Source organism: Monodelphis domestica, chromosome X (assembly GCF_027887165.1).
Source record: "Monodelphis domestica isolate mMonDom1 chromosome X, mMonDom1.pri, whole genome shotgun sequence".
NCBI classification, from domain to species: Eukaryota; Metazoa; Chordata; class Mammalia; order Didelphimorphia; family Didelphidae; genus Monodelphis; species Monodelphis domestica.
The window spans coordinates 19,299,210-19,316,176 of record NC_077235.1 but is presented as its reverse complement, the minus strand read 5'-3'; the positions used below and the strand labels follow the sequence as shown (position 1 = coordinate 19,316,176).

At 37.0% G+C, this 16,967-nt stretch overlaps 1 protein-coding gene across 1 annotated transcript in view; it reads right to left on the bottom strand.

Annotated features, from left to right (window-relative positions):
• The window catches only part of LOC107650348 (WD repeat-containing protein 82-like), a 229,783-nt gene that overhangs the window by 9,498 nt on the left and 203,318 nt on the right, over positions 1-16,967 (bottom strand). Inside the window, exon 3 of the mRNA XM_056809482.1 lies at positions 1,469-1,665. The gene's annotated coding sequence lies outside the window, so the exon portion shown is untranslated. The remainder of the gene's footprint in view (positions 1-1,468; positions 1,666-16,967) is intronic.

The window sequence follows — 16,967 nt, the reverse complement described above, 5'->3', positions numbered from 1 at the left end:
AAACCATTAGCTGACTTCAATGGAGCGAGGTAAGGGGGGGGAGGGGCTAGGAGAGAGCAGAAGAGTGGAAAATGGAGGAATGGGGGAGGGGGGAGAAAGTGAGGGGAAAGAAAGGAGAAGGAAAAGGCAATGATGAGAAGACGGGAGGGGAGGTGGGAACACCAAGAAGAAAGCAAGAGTGAATTGACCCTAGGGTGTGAAAACACAGAGGGGAGCCGCTGAGGTTTGAGGCTTGGGGGCGGGGTGAGAAAATGGTAAATAGAAGTTACACCATAGGTAGGATTAACCCAATAGCACAAGGTGGATGTACGTGGGGGGGCGGGGGCAGGGGACGTGGGGGGGACGTGGGGAGGACGCAAGAGGGGGGATGGCAATAGAAATTACACAGTACCAAATAGCGCAAGGTGGATCGAAGGGGGGGGGAGGGGACACGGGAGGGGACAGGGGGGATGGCAATACAAATTACGCAGTACCAAATAGCGCCAGGTGGATGGGGGGGGGCGGGAGGGGGCAAGGTGGATAGCAATAGAAAGTACACAATACAAATAGCACAAAGTAGATAGACTGGGGGGGACGTGAGGGGGGACGTTGGATTGGTGGATTGACGGGGGGACGGGGGACATGACGGGGGACGCAAGAGGGTGGGGGGGATGGCAATAGAAATTACATGGTACCAAATAGCTTAAGTTGGACTGAAGGGGGAGGGGGGGCATGACGGGGATGCTGGAGGGTGGGGGGATGGCAACAGACATTACACAGTGCCAAATAGCTTAAGTTGGATTGGGGGGGGACACAGGACAGTGGGGGGGATGGCAATAGAAATTACACAGTACCAAATAGCGGATCAAGGGGGGGAATGGGAGGGGAGGTAGCAGGAGTGGGGGGGGTAGCAATAGAAATTACGCAGTACCAAAGAGTGAAAAGTGATAGATGGGGGGAGGATAGGATGGAGGATGGGGGCATTTGAAGGGGGGGGGGACGTGGGAGCGGGACAGGGGAGGATGTCAATAGAAATTACGCAGTACCAAATAGCAAAAGGTGGATGGGGGGGAGGGGGAAGGGGGAGGGGACACGGGAGGGGACAGGGGGATGGTAATACAAATTACGCAGTACCAAATTGCGCCAGGTGGATAGACGGGGGGGGGGGGGAGGGGGGAACGTGAGGGGGGACGTTGGTTTGACGGGGGGACAGGGGGACATGAGGGGGAATGCAGGAGGGTGGCGGGGGATGGCAATAGAAATTACACAGTACCAAATAGCTTAAGTTGGATTGACGGGGGGGGGGGGCGTGAGTGGAGGGGGGAAATGGGAGGGACTTGAGGGAGGGGAGACGCGGGGTGGGGGGAGGGGGCAGAGGCGGGGATGGCAATAGAAGTTACATAGTAGGTAGGATTAATCAAATAGTGTAAAGTGGAGGGGGGTGGGAGGGGCGCGCGACGGCGGAGGGGGGAGGGGGCATCGAACTTACCACACCTGACGAGGCTGCTGAGGAGAAAATGAGAAAACCAGATGGTTTTGGGATTATAGATGTTGTCGTCTTTCTATTCCCTCCACCTGGCCTGGATGGTCAACAGTTTTCTTCACAGGTGCCTCAGAGAAACGAATTTTACCTCAGCGTCGGCTAACTGCGGCTTCTGAGGAGAGGCACTAGCGTGCAGAAGTGAACTATGGGAAAGGGAGGAGAAAGTACTTGGACGGTGGGAGGGGCTTCCTCATAACATCCAATGAAGATAAACCACATGATCTGGGTGGGGCCACCTCTCAAATCTATGGGGGGGGGGGTGATAGGGGGAGGGGGGACTGGGTGAGCAAGAAAGGGTGGGAAAGGGAAAAGGCGGGAAAGTATATCCATGAGGAAAAATGAGGGAAAGCGTATGTGAGGAAAAAGGCGGGAAAGGGTTTTTCTGTGAGGGAAAGGCAGGAAAGTTAATATGAGAGGGAAAAGGTGGAAAAGTGGTTTTGTGAGGCAAAAGGTGGGAAAACGTGTTTGTGAGGGAAAAGCGGGAAAGTATTTGTGAGAGAAAAGGTAGGAAAGTTTATATTTAAGGGAAAAGTCAGGAAAATGTATTTGTGAGGGAAAAGGTAGGAAAGGATATTTGAGAGGGAAAAAGCGGGAAAGTGTAATTGTGAGGGAAAAGGTGGGAAAGTTTCTGTGTGAAGGAAGGGTGGAGAAAGTATATAATAAAGGAAGGGAGAGAAAAAATGGGCAGGGAAAGGAAATTAAGAGGTCAGAGAAGGGTGGTCTGAAAGCTAGGGAAGAGATAAATCTAGTGGTTGATGGGAAACAATCTAATTCTAACATACCTTTTCCCACTGTAGAGGAAATGGTTTGCTAAATTTGACATCATCTTAATTGCTAAACCAGGGTTTTTTGAAGCTTTTAGGCTTTTTCAAATTGAAGTTGAAGCCACATCTTTAATATGCATAGGAAGCCAGCACATATAATTAACAAGCTAGCATACAATCAGAGTCATTAAGTCTAAAGTCCATAAGTTAGAAATGTCTTTATTAAGGAGCTACATAAAAATCAAATTAGAACATAGAGATCTAAGTAAGCCCAGGAGGTGATTTAAGAGAAGTCACCAGGCAATAAGTCTACAAATTAAAACAATAAAGGAAGCAAGATGGTATGATGTTAAAAACAAGGATTTTTCATCAAAAGACCTAGGTTTGAATGTGTTTATGATATGATTCCTGCAATACCAGATAAAGCATTTAACCTTTCTGTTATTGTACTAGAATGCCAATATGATCCCATGTAGCTCTAAATCTTAAGATGATCTCTTATGTCCTTTCAAATCGTAAAAGTCTATGATTTTTGTGAGCAAACAGGAATACATGACTACTAAGAAAGATGAAGTAAATGAGTTATTTTAAAGGGCTATGGTTTTAAGGGGATGCTTTCTAGGTAAGGCAAATGGTAAAATGCTCTTTGAAGAAGGCAGAGGAAGAAAGAGACTGTCCGTCTCTCCCACATAAAGCAGAACAGGGAATTATGGATGGAAATTACAAAGAAAGATTTAATCTTGATTGCAGGGGGAAAAAAAAAAAACTTTTTAACAATGAAGGCTGTTCCAAAATGGCATGAGCTGCACAGAGAGGTAATGGGTTCTCCTTCATCAAAAGCCATCAGGCAAAGGCTGGGATTTCTACTTGTTGGACTCAGTGACCTCTGAAGTCCCTGCTTCCAGATGAGCATTGTCACAGTGGAAAGGAAAGGGCAGTTGCCATGGGAATGACATGAGCAAAGAAAGAGAAAAAGTACTAAGTCATAGGTAAACAGATGAACCTGGCTACATCACATAGCCTAACATAGGGAGTTAAAAAAAAAGACTTTGAGAGCTTTGCAGAGGGCCACCAGCAAGGCAAATATGGCAGGAGACCTTGAAATCTTAACTTAAAAGTTTCCATTTTACATAGTCAATAATGGGATGAATGTTTTATAAGATAGTGGCATGATAAAAAACAATGTTTGAAGATTATTCTATCAGCTTTGTAGATCAATGAATAAAGAGGTCGTAAAGATGGAGACAAGGTCCAAAGCTGTTATAGTAATATAAAAATGAAATTATTAAGTTCCAGTGCAGGTTAGTGGCAAAGGAAACATAAAGGAAGGTGGTATATATGAGAGACATTACAGGGAAAAATAATGAGATCTGATGACAAATCATATGTATATTCAGAAGGAAATGAAATAATATTTGCAAAATGTTTTAGCATTTAGCACGGTGCTTAGCACAGATTAGGGACTATACAAATGTTAGATATTATCAGTAATAATGACAGCATTATAATGAGTCTTGTTAAAAAGAAAAAAAAGGTGATAGTCATGGTAGAAATTAAACCTAGCAATGGTAGTGATTAGAACCCAAAATATAATAAACAAATATCTTCAGAATTAAAAAAAAATTGTGATCTACCTGGATGTGTTACACTCCCATGCTACTTTATTAAGCCTCTGAAGGTTTTAAAATATTTCCATTTTCCATTTTCAACATGTCTGCATTAATTGTATGATAAGCTTAGGGTCTGATTGGATTCAATTGTAGTGAAAATAAGGAGATGAGAAATAACAGATCTCAAAGTGTATTTCAAAGCAGTAAATGGTACTTGTTAAAAGAAGGAAGATGATTATATTAAGCATACAATTTATTTATTTATTTAATTTTGTTTTAAACCCTTCCCTTCCCTCTTAGAATCAATATTGGGTATTGGTTCTAAGGCAGAAGAGTGGTAAGGGCTAGGCAATGGAGGTTAAGCGACTTGCCCAGGGTAACACAGCTAGGAAGTATCTGAGGCCATATTTGAACCCAGGACCTCCTGGCTCTGGGGCTGATTCTCAATCCACTTAACCACCCAGCCGCCCCCTAGGCATATAATTTAGGGAAACAAACAAATACAATTATACAGAGTTCAATAAAGTCAAATATCCCAATTACTGCAATAAGAACTGATTATTGGACAAAAGTAATTGAAAAAATGCATAATAGTGTGGCAGAAATTAGGCACAGATCAACATCTCACATCATATACCAAGACATGCTCTCTATAATACAAGGCTTAGATATAGCAGATAACATAATACGTTACAGAAACAAGAAAGAAATCACCTTTTGGACTTATGGATAGTATAAAAATTCACTAACAAGGTACAGAAAGGATTACAGTAGATAAAATGAACAATTTTGATTATATAAAATTTTACAAGTTTTTGAACAAATACGACTATTGTAGTTAAAATTAGAAGAGAAACAGGTAACAGAAAAAAATCTTTACAGCAGATTTTACTGATGGAGGTCTCATATCCAACATATATGAAGAAATGATTCAAATAAACTAGAACATCTATTCCCCAATAGAAAAATGGTTAAAGAACCTAAAAAAGAAGCTTTTAAAAGTGGGAATCCTAGCTCTCAAGAGTCACAAAAAATGTTTCAAATCACCAATAATAAGAGAAATGCAAGTTAAAGCAATTCTGAATTTCCAACTCATACCTATCAGAAAGACCAAGAGAACAAAAAAGGAAAAATACAATTGTCAGAGGAGCTTTGGAAAAACAGGCATATTAAGGGACTGATAGTAGAATCATGAAAGGTACAGCCATTCTTGAAAATAATGAGGATATCGCTAGACTGTGCATAACCTGTAATTCCTCTCTTGGCTTATACTACAAAGAATAAAAAGACTCCTATGTACAAAAATATTCATGCATACAAAAGAACTGGAGGCTAAGGGAGTACCTGTCAATTGGGAAATGGATTAAACAAAATATGGCATATGAAACCAATGGTATATTCTGTCATAAGAAAGGGATAGGTTCAGAGGAAACTTAGAAGGTTTTTATGAACTGATGCAGAGTGAACAGAATCAGAAGAATTTATATAATAATAGTACTTTAAAGAAAAAATCTAGAAAGACTTGAAAACTCTGATCAATATAAAGAGCAACTATGATTCAAGAGGAATGCTGATAAGTTTACCATCTGTTCACCTCCTGACAGAGAGATTGTGGAATCAAAATACAGGATAAAATATAAATTTCAGGCAGCTAATGGAAGAATTTGTTTCACTGAGACTTTGTATATTTGTTATAAGATATCTGTTCCATTTCTTTCTTTTTTTCAGTTCTAGGGGTAGGTGGTAGGAAGTGTGAGGGTGGGGTGGGGCAGGAATATGGTAATAAATTTACAAAAGAAAAGGTCATTGAGGCATCCCCCCCCCAAAAAAAAAACCAAAGAGTTTTTTTGACACAGTAGTCAATAGTCAAATAGTCAAAAATATTAGGCACATACTATATGCCAAAAGTATTAGGCACTGTGCTATGCTAAGCATTGTGGATACAAATACCCAAAAGAAAGATAATCCTTTAAGAGCTTACAGTCAAAGGGGAGAAGAAAGCATACAAAATAACAGCCTTAGAGGAAGGGATGTTATCTGGCTCTAAGGAATGGTAGAAAAGCCAAAGAAGTACAAGATGAGTGCAAGCAGGGTGAAAAAGAAGAAATAACTGAATAGATGTTCATTCTTAAATGGAGGAGGGCTTCTCCCTCCAATAATTGGAACAGAGGGGGACAAATGAGGTGTGAGTCAAACAAGGTTGAAAGAATCTTACAAGATGATGAGATTTCTGAGTTGAATTAGGACATGGTAGAGAAGGAAGGCCAGAAAAAAAAAACCCAGTACAGGCAAGCTAGATAGCTTTGTAAACTATGGGTTTTAGATAGATTATAATAGTTTCAATATGTTTAATCTATTAAGTACTTTTAAAAAGGATCATACTGCATATTGTAGATGTTTGAAATTGTATATACTATTTTCATTTTCTGTCTTATCTGTAGAAATGTCATTTAATTTGGTGTTAAGATCAAAGTAGAAATAAATATATATTTACAAGAATTTAAACAAATCAATTCAATTCAAAAATCTCCTCAGACAACTATACTTTTAAAAGGAGAAAACATGATAATTGTAGTTGAACCACTTAGAGCTGTTTGAGCTAAAGTGACTTCTTAAAGAAGGGCATTCTCTTACCTTACAATGTGTTAATCTGTTAGTCTCTCTGTCTCTCTCTCTGTCTCTGTCTCTCTCTCTCCTTATACTCCCCTCCCCTCTCTATTCTCATTCTCCTTTTCCCTCTCCTGATGTTTACTATCTCTTCAGTTACTTTATACAGTGAAAATATACTATTGGGGTTTGTTCAACTTCATATTTATTGTATAAAGAAAACAAAAGCTTAAGCAAAACACTTATTATGAAGAGTAGCATCTTAAGAGACAAATTCCTTTTCAATTCTAGTTCAAGACCATTTCTCTGCCTCAGAAAGGAAGTATGAATGCTCCTGTCAAATTCAATTTAAAATGTTTCAATATGATCACACTGTATAAATACTAAAATTATTTATGTTCCATTTTCCAGACATCGATGTTTCTGAACTCAGTATTATCCTTCACTTTTCCCACTTATCTGGGCATCTCAACACCAAATCATTTATTGATTCTTGTGACTTTTCTCTACAGCTTTTGTCACATCTACCCACTTCCCAACAATCACACCATTGCCACCATACATAAGACCTTCATCCCCTCTTGTCTGAACTACTGTAACAGTCTCCTAGTTTCCTCCTAGAACTCTTTACTCATTCATCAATTCCTGGAAAAATTCTAGAATATATCAGGAAAGAGGATATTGGCAAATATCTAAAAAAGACTCAGTAGTAATAAAGAAAAGGAACTACATCAGAAGCAGCTAAATGACCTCAACTAAAGGCTAAGGTTTGGGAGGAGTTCTATAATCAAGTGCCTCAGGGATCTGTGCTTGGCCTTATCTAATATTTTTATTGAATACTTTCATAAAGCATAGATCATATGCCTATAAAATTTATAGATACCAACTAACATGTTGGATGCAAGAGTTAATATTCAAAAGATATGGATCTAGGTTAAAACAATATGAATTTTAATACAGGTAAATGCAAAATCATACATGAGGGTTAAAATATTAATTCTACGAGTATAAGATGAGAGAGACCTGACTCTAAAACAGTTTTATGATTAATGTTTGCTTTTCTAAATGCTCACAAGCTCTGTCTTTGTTAATATATTGTAGAGGTCAAGATTACTGAGCTAAAATTTTCAGACCCTAATCTTTCCTGTTAGTTTAAAAATGAGGGCATTTGCTCTTCAGTTGGGTAGCAGCTATTTCCATTCGTTAAGAGCTTTCAAAACACATTTTAAAATCATGCCTGTCATTTTTTTCAGTATCCTGACCTTGTTGATTTGAATTCACTGAGGACAGCCATGGCTTTCTTATGGACCTTTGTATTCTCCTAGCTTTCAAATTCCTAGTAAACATTTTTGCTTTATCTTTCCTGGTCAGAAGATCATTCTTTTGGCCAGAGAAAAGAGAAGCAATACAAGAGAGAAATAACTGTTTTTTATCTCCATCATTTATTTACATTCAACCAAAACAATAACAACACTGCAACTCTATCTATTCACCTTTTGGAGGGTTTATTTTACTCAGTTATAATCTATATTTATTCAGTAAAATGTACTAAATTTTTTTTCCCTTTTTTTAAACCCTTACTTTCTGTCTTAGAACTGAGAATAAATAGGTGATTTGCCCAAAGCCACAGAGAGAGGAAATTTTCTGAGGTCAAACTTGAACCCAAGACCTTCTATCTCCAGACATACATCTCTCTCCACTAAGCCATCTAGCTGTCCTTAAAAATTAAATTTCTTGGTGAGCAACGTAGACTTTAAATATAGATGGTTAACATCAATAGTCACCTAAAATATCAAAATTAAGTAAAACAATGTGCTCAGCAATGAAAGACTTTATAACTTTCCATGAATTCACCAACTTATTTAATCTTGTCTTCATTTTTTCCATGCTTTTACTCTTGGTAAGATAATTCAGTGTATTAAATCCAATTCAATGATTTCTTATGTTTTTTCATTGAAATTGAAAATTTTGAAAAAAATTAAACAGCATAATACCTGATCAGCACAAAATGAAATACAGTTTTGAATAAGGGGAATGATAGCAAGGCTGTTAAATGGGAAATGCCAAGATATGAGGGCTAACTGAACACGGAAACCAATATTTTTGCTTCAGGAAGATGTCAACTGTATAATGGATAGCTGTTCCATAAAGGAGGTAGACCATTATGAAGCACCTGCTTCTAATAAAAGCAAATATTTTTTTACTTGAACATTCTAGCCACTAGCCAGTCTCTTGTACGGTACAGGGCCCCTATTAAAACCCTTGTCAACATTCAGTAGATTTCCACTTTCTAAGACCTTGGAGTACAGATGCATCTAATAGAGTTAGATGTCAAGTCAAGTCAATAAGGATTTATTAAGTAACTAGTATATGCTACGCACTGTGCCAATTGCTGGGGATATAAAGAAAGGCAAAAACAATATTTGCTTTCAAGGAGCTTATATTCTAATGTTGGAAACAACACGTATACACTGGTGTACAAATGAAATATATACAGGATAAATGTAGCTGAGCTCAGAAGGAAGTCATAAAGCTTAGAGAGGACAAAAAAAGGCTTCTTACAAAATGTAGTTCTTTACCTGAGACTTGAAGGAAGCCAGAGAAGCCAGAGAAAAAGATCAGGAGAAGAGGGTTTCAGGTATGGGGATAGTGAAAAAGGAATAGCATAACCAATGAAAATGACCAGAAAGCAAGTCTAATGTGTAATGTTTCTCATCTTTTCAATAAACCTTTCAGATAGTTTGTCCCCCAATTTCATAGGCATCAAAAAGAAAACTTATGTACAATTCTGCTGCCAGGAGGAACTTTATAAAGCCACATCACTGGTAAATGGATTTTGTAAACTTCGGGCACATTTCAGATGGAGTTGACAGACCAAAATAGCTTTTTTCCCCACAGGTATAATTTGGGAACTCATATTTATAAGCAGAAAAATTGGAGGTATAATTAGCTAATTATACAATCAGCACTGTGGCTTCTTCTTGCTCAGTGGAGACCAATGGAAAATTCGACCCTGAAATCCTTACCCATTTCAAGAAATCCAGACAAAAAATAAAACATCTTCTAGCATATGGGCACCTTCCAATTATTAATATAATCATTAAGGATAAATATTTGGACTCAGATGTTTATATGTGATTCACAATTCATTTAGGGAATTTTAATTTTAATATATTCTATTCTAGTTACAGAGGAAAAAAAAAGTTTCATAAATAAGTTGGAGGTCTGGATTGTTTTCAACAATTGTTAAGAGAAGAGCATCCCAAAGGGAAATTTCCTCTGCATGAAAAAGGCATAAAACTAACACAAATTTAACCACTTTCATTTTGGGAAGTGAGGTGGTGGAGTACAAGTGAAAAATTAAGTATATACTTTGTCAGATGTGGTCAATGTGTTGTTCAATTGTCCGATTTCCTTATGAGAAAGGGTTCAGGGTCAGGGTGGGAAATGAAAGAAATGTTAATAGAAAAAGCATGAATAAAAATACAGAACTGAATGTGTTTGTATATTATAATTTTGGATGAGGGATACCACTAGGAATAAGAATAGTGAGGGAAAGCTCTCTAAAGTGGGTGGAGTTTTGAATACTGGATAAAAGTTAGATAGGATTTAGTTAGGGTGAAGGAAGTATAAATTCCTTATTTCAGTAGTAGGGATTGTACAAAATCTTGCTGAGGCAGACCATGCAAGAATTCATGAAAATGAATACTTTTCCCCTTTTTACTCACTGTTTTATTTTCCCTCTTCTCAGGAATAGTATGTATTTATTCCCCCCCCCCCATTTCTTCTGGGTCCATTAACCTGGAACCCCCAAGGATTCTCCATTCATTTGGCATCCAGAATGACTATAGAATTCTGCTGAGAGCAGCAATTTGGTTTGTATCCTCCACTTGAACTATTCAATATGTGAAAACTAAATAATTTTCCTCCAAGTTTTTAGGCTTGCATTCTATCTTTTAAGATACCTTTTGAATTAAATGTACATTTCAAAGTGTGATTCCAATGTTCCATCTCAATGGGACCTTAAAGATGAGGCCAGAGTGGAAAGATTTCGAAGACAGGCTTGGTCAAAGATCCTCATAATTGACGAACCAATCTGGTAAACTATAGGCTACTACTCTAAAGAAGGAGAGGCTGTATTACCAGAAGATTGATCACTACCTAATAAACACAAAACGGCTTTTAGTCTTGATCATGTGGTTGTCTCTCTTCTACTTTTCCAAGGGCAGAAAAGAGGTAAAAAGTTGTTACTGGAGAATCAGATGATAGTTAGACTATTCAAAAGCACATCAGTTTAGAACTGATATTTTACTGTTCATTTCTTATAGCTATAAAGCATGGAGCATCTTCATGTACAAAGAAAACAAAGCACAAATGGCAGGTGATTCAATGGCCAAGATAGCTGATTATTAAACAATGATGACATGCATGGACAGAGTATAAAAGTCATCATCATGTATACTTTAGACAGGCAGAGAAGATGATACCATCATGTAGCAAGAATAATACATAATATATGAAAAGTCTGAGTGCTGCATTCTTCGTTACATAAAATGAGGGTGAAAAAAGGTTTCCAACCCATTTGGTAGATACTTTGTGCAATATTTACAGAATGAGAGACAAAAGTCATAAAGGATGATCACTTGTGGAGGTATTGTAATCTGTACTGAGGAAGAGAATAGCCACATCAATAATAAATATCCATCTAAGTATCTAAATTGATGGAGAAAAACTTTCAAAATTATAAGCCTTCTTATACTTTAGAAAGATAAACTTGAATATCTGTATGCATTAACTTAAGTTATTGACCAATGAAAACAAATCTGAGATATAAAGAAAATAAAATAGCTCTTCTCTACTGCTGACTCTCATGATTTTAAATCCAGGCCATTACCCTGTATATTACTGGGAAAAGTTCTTAGCAAAAACCTCATCTCTAGTCTAGATATAACAGTGGAAATTTCTAAAGTTGCCACGTTATTTTTTTATTTCTAGAGAAAGTGGTTAACAGATGAATAGTATTATTTTGGAAAATATTTTGTGTCCCAAATTTCAAACTTTTGATCTTTACATAATACTCCTCCTCCTCAATAGCATATTTAGTAAAGACACTAATTAGTTGTAGTACTCTTCCTTCTTAAGTTTCATGCTTTTACGAAAAAATCTAATTTGGTCTTTGGAAACATATCAATAGATAGTTCCCATTATGGTATATGTCCCCATAAAAACCTGGCCAAAAGAATCTTCCATTCTGTGCCTTGAGCCAGAACCACCATGATCCTGGTTTTGAAATGGAGAAAATAAGTTATAGGAATTCATTTGCTTAAAAATCTGTTGAACTAGGATGTCTAAATCTAACAAAAAAAATTTTCAACTGGATATATGTCAATTTTTTGTGTGCATTTATGCTTGCCTATTTTCAGGCTAACAAAAAATAGCTTAAAGATTATTAGCTTGTTTATGTATTTCCACTTATCAGTATCTTTGTATCAAAAATACATATATATGCATATATATAGATATACATATCTATATATATATAAACACCTCTTTGAAATCAATAAACCCAACTCTAAATATGACATTTATTAAGCTTATATAAGAATTAATTTACAGTAACTATTATGCTAATGATATTTTTTAAAAACCCTGTTTCCAAGGGATAACCCAATTAGCCAATTAGCCATCGAAATTTAGGTTAAATTTTCAACATCCAAGTTAATTATCAGCAAAAGAGTAATCAGAGGTATCAGCAGGAAATAAAGAAATGATGTCAGCCAAAAAACACAGACTATATAGTCCCTTCAAAGTCTAGGTCTATAATTTTTTAATCATTCACACACATTTCTTCTATTATTCTTACACAAAAATTTATTAATCCCCAAATGCATTTCAATGACTTTTATATACTGGGGTTTGTATTTTTACTATTAACTTTTGAAAAACCAGGAATTTATTTCTACCTATGAGAGCATATGATGAATAATGAAGCCATTGCCCCCATAAGCCCTAGATCTCTGATAAATGACAAGGAAATAGGTCTAGATCACCTTGAGTGGAAGTTCTGAGCTCCCCAGAAATAAGAACAATGTATTATGTCATGATCTTGGTGATCCCTGGTCTTAGCCTATAGTTCCTCAGAGAATTACAATAGGTATTTAAAACCCAGTATATTTCACAGCAAACTATAATGATTATAAAAAGAATATCAGCTCAAAAATATTTTACAAAATTTCCAAAACATGTAGTAAGAGACACATGCTTTGGGTCAATAAATCCATGTTTTCAATGCTCCTCAATTAAATATAAAATATGTTTTTTTATTCAGTGGATCAAATGGATCAAAAATTCAGTGGATTCAATGGATGAAAATTAGGCTGACATAACATATACAATAAAGGAAATGTATTTTCCCAGATATTCTTCCAGGTCACATTGGTAGTAACTTAATATTCATGAGTATTAATATTTATACTACAGTCACATTTTTGACTGAACCAAGCAAATGTCTTCAAATCAGCTGAAGACCTTTCTTTAGATTTGAGTAAAAGTAGTGAAGAATAGGATAAAAATGAGACAGGAATGGATAAAAGTATTAGTAGTAGTTCATTGTTGATCCAGTAATAGATACAGAGCAGTGTTACATTAAGATGTGGCTAATATTCTAGTTATTATTATTTCTATTATTTAAGAGCTTGATGACATCCTGGATGATGGGACTGAAAGATAGTTAGAGAGGAGGAAGTTTGGGCTTCTAGTCTCCACCAGTCAGCTTCTATCCTTCATTGTCATGGGATACATACATACATGAGCCTATGTGAATTTGCCCAAGTCACTTAAACTCTCTAGCCTTCAATTTTCTCCTCTATAAAATCAAAGGACTAATTTTTATGGCCTTTGAGGCTTCTTAAAGCTATGGAAATCTATGATTCCTTGAATGTACATATGAAAATTGCCTTTCACAAATTTAGTAGGAGACAATTCGACATAAGCTAAAAATGATATATTAAGCACTTAGCAGTAAGTGCTTGATATAGAGGTAGAACGGTAGAGAAAAAAGTTGAGTTGAATAAAGAAATCACAGATCCTTAAGGTGAAAATATGTCCAAGGCATATAACTAGGCACCGAGGAGCCAAAGACATAAATTAAAGAGTTTTGACCCTGTGGATACTCACATTCTGATTAGAGATACAACATATACACATATAAGTAAATATATATTTTTATATATTATATTATATTATAATTGGAGAGATCAGAAAAGGCTTTATGTAGGAAGTGTTAACTGAGTTGAACACTGAAAGAAGTTAGGTATTTGAATAGGAAATAGTGAGTAAGGAGCGTTTCCCAGAGATGAGAAATAGGCTATTGGCAAAGGTATGGAAGTAGGAGGGAAATGTTGGATTCAAGAAAAAGCAAGTAAAAAAAACAATCAAAAAACCTAAACAGCAAGTAATTGGGGTAATATAATTAGCCATTATGTCAATAACCACATTAGAATTGGACTGGATGTTTCTTAAGAACAGAAGCCCTATTTTCTCTTTTCAATAACTCCTATAACCTACTCTCTCATGCATTAAATATACATGCCTGTTCTTTATCCAGATTATATCTATTCACTGAATATACATGCTTTCTCAATAGTTATAAATCAAAGCTCCTGAGATATACAGCCTGAAAAAAGCATATTTAGAGACACTAAAAGTTGTCTTCAAGTATTTAGAAAACTGTCACTTGGCTGAGGGATTCAGATTTGTTCTGTGTGGCCCTATGAAGGAAAAACCAGGAGCCATTTGTAGAAGTCAGAGAGGGAGAGATTTAGGCTCTCTGTAGCTTTCTAAAAATCATGGCTTATTCAAAGTATGCACCTTAGAGAGGAAAGAGTTCATTAGCATCCTCCATTGCTACCAGAGGTCTTCTAAGGCAGACTCATTGAGGTAGAGGGCTATTCTTATCTGGTACAAATAGGATTAGATGGCCTCTAGAGTTCCTCCCAAATGGAGATTCTTTGATTCAATGACCCTAAAGCATATGTGGGTAAGCAACTTGGTACAGTGGAAAGCATGCTAGCTTTGGAATCAAGGGGCCTAAGTTCAAATGCAGCTTTGCCACATTTGTTCTGAAAGACCTTAGGCAAGAAACTTCATTTCTCTGAGCCTTGGTTCTTCCTCTCCGTAACAAAGAGGCAAGCCTAGATGTAGATCCCCAAGGACCCTTTCAGCTTTATCTCTGCAATTTTGTGGACTACCAACCAGTAGGACTAGAATTCCTATTAATTTTAATAAATTGGAGAAATTGATTTTCCAAATCATAGTGAGCTTTACAAGAGTTCAGATCAGTAATCCTTTGCTATTACAATAGGGTTGTGATTTAACTGATTTCATTACTTCCTCCACCAATCCTTTCTGTTTTAAGAGATGGACTTTTAGGCTTGCTGAGAATAGAGAATTCATCACTGTCAACAATCTAGAGATGAGCATCTCTGAAACTGGCTTGTGAGATCTTCACATAAATAATAACAACAAAGTTATATTTCTCTAATGCTTGAAGGTTCCAAAAGTACTTTCCTCCAACTGACCCTTTGAGATAGGTCGGACACAAATTATTTTTCCCATTTCTTTCATGAGGAAACAGAAGTTGAGAGAAGGTCAGAATTCTTCAGTGTCAGACACCTAGGAAATGTGAGAACTAGGCCTTGTTTGTGTCCAAGTTTTTAGATTACTAGATCACTTCAACACATTGCCTCTTAGTATGTCATGTAAGCTGAAATGTATTCAAGAGGTTTACAGAGAATCAAGAAAAAGTCCAGGGTACAATGGACAATTTTTGTAGCTCCTGCCCACTCCCAACCCATTATGCGCTGTTATTTAAGAAGTGAATCTAAACCTGGGCATTTGGAGGGTTTTGATATACCAAGTCCCAGGCATAATCTCTATTTCCTTTAATTCCATTATCAGTGACTCATTTTCCTTAAATCAAAATGAAGTTGATCCCAGCAGCTATCTATCTCAGAGCTCCCAGGACAGCCAACAGATCTCGTGGAAGAAAAGCATCACACAGGGCCAAAAAGGGAAATGTCAGCAAATTCTGAACCAAGTCTAAAAGATTGTTCCTTCTTGGTCTAATTACTCTGATATTTTTCCCCTCAGAAACATCTCTTTCCAAATCATGGAGAAAGAAAATGAGGAGTCACCTCCAACTTGAAGTTGCTGCATTGTAGGCAGAGAAAGAGAGAGTTTTTCTATTCCCTTGTGCACAATTACCTACCAACAACTACAAGGTCACATATCTCATCTGTTACTTCTTACATGTGATGTGAGAGTTGAAGTTTTAGAGCACTGGTTTTCCAAATATGATGCTCTGCTTTCATAATGTAGGCTCTCTCATTTGAGTTTTAGCTTTTTCTAAGAGTTTCATTTTACAATTTACTTTATTTAGGATGATCAGAACAAAAGCCAAGGAGTAACAATATCACTGGTTTTGTGAAGAGTTCTTTCTTATATAAAAAGTGATGTATAGCTGGGACCCATATGGGCCAAAAATACAATGAAAAGAAATGAACATTGGGCAGTAGTTTTCGGGTTTCCAGAAAAGAAAGGCCTTCTCAAAAATCAAGACAAGGAGACACTAGAAAGGGAGCTTGGGGGGCAGATACAGAGTCAGGGAAAGTCAGGTTTGTACAGAAGGCGAGATCGATGACAGACAGTACGTAGATAGAGGCCTTTGGCCAGATTACCTTTACCAGATGAGAATAAGGTCGGGAATGACAGCAGTGTGTGAGGTGGGGGAATTTTGGAAGCAAGAGACAGAAAAGCATCAGCAGAACCTGCTAAGGTTTCCAGGAAATGGATCAAAAAGGCATAGTTCAGATTTGAGTCGGGGAGAAGAGAGAAAGGAGGCTGTTGGCAACATTTACTGAGGAGGAGTGACTTGCACATATTAATTACACTGATAGCTACATATCAATTGAATTCAATGAACATTTATTAAATGTCCACTGTATATATGGCTAGGAGCTGAGATGAGGCAGCTGGGTGGCCTGAGGTGGTGGATAGGGCTCTGTCTCTGAAGATAAGAAGATCTGAGTTCAAAAGTTACTTTAGTCACCTATAGCTGAGTGACCATGGGCAAGTTACTTGGCCTCTATATGCCTTGATTTCTTTTTTTTAACAAAGATTTTTTATTTTTTTATTATAGTTTTTTGAATTAATTTATTTAGTCAATTTAGAACATTATTCCTTGGTTACAAGAATCACATTATTTTCCTCCCTCCCCTCCCCACACCCTTCCCATAGCTGACGTGCAATTCCACTGGGTATTACATGTGTCCTTGATCAGAAACCATTTCCATGTTGTTGGTGTTCACACTAGGATGTTCATTTAGAGTCTACATCCCTATATGCCTTGATTTCTTTAGTGGAAAAGTGGGGATAAAAGTAGTATCTATCTGCCAGGGTTGTTGT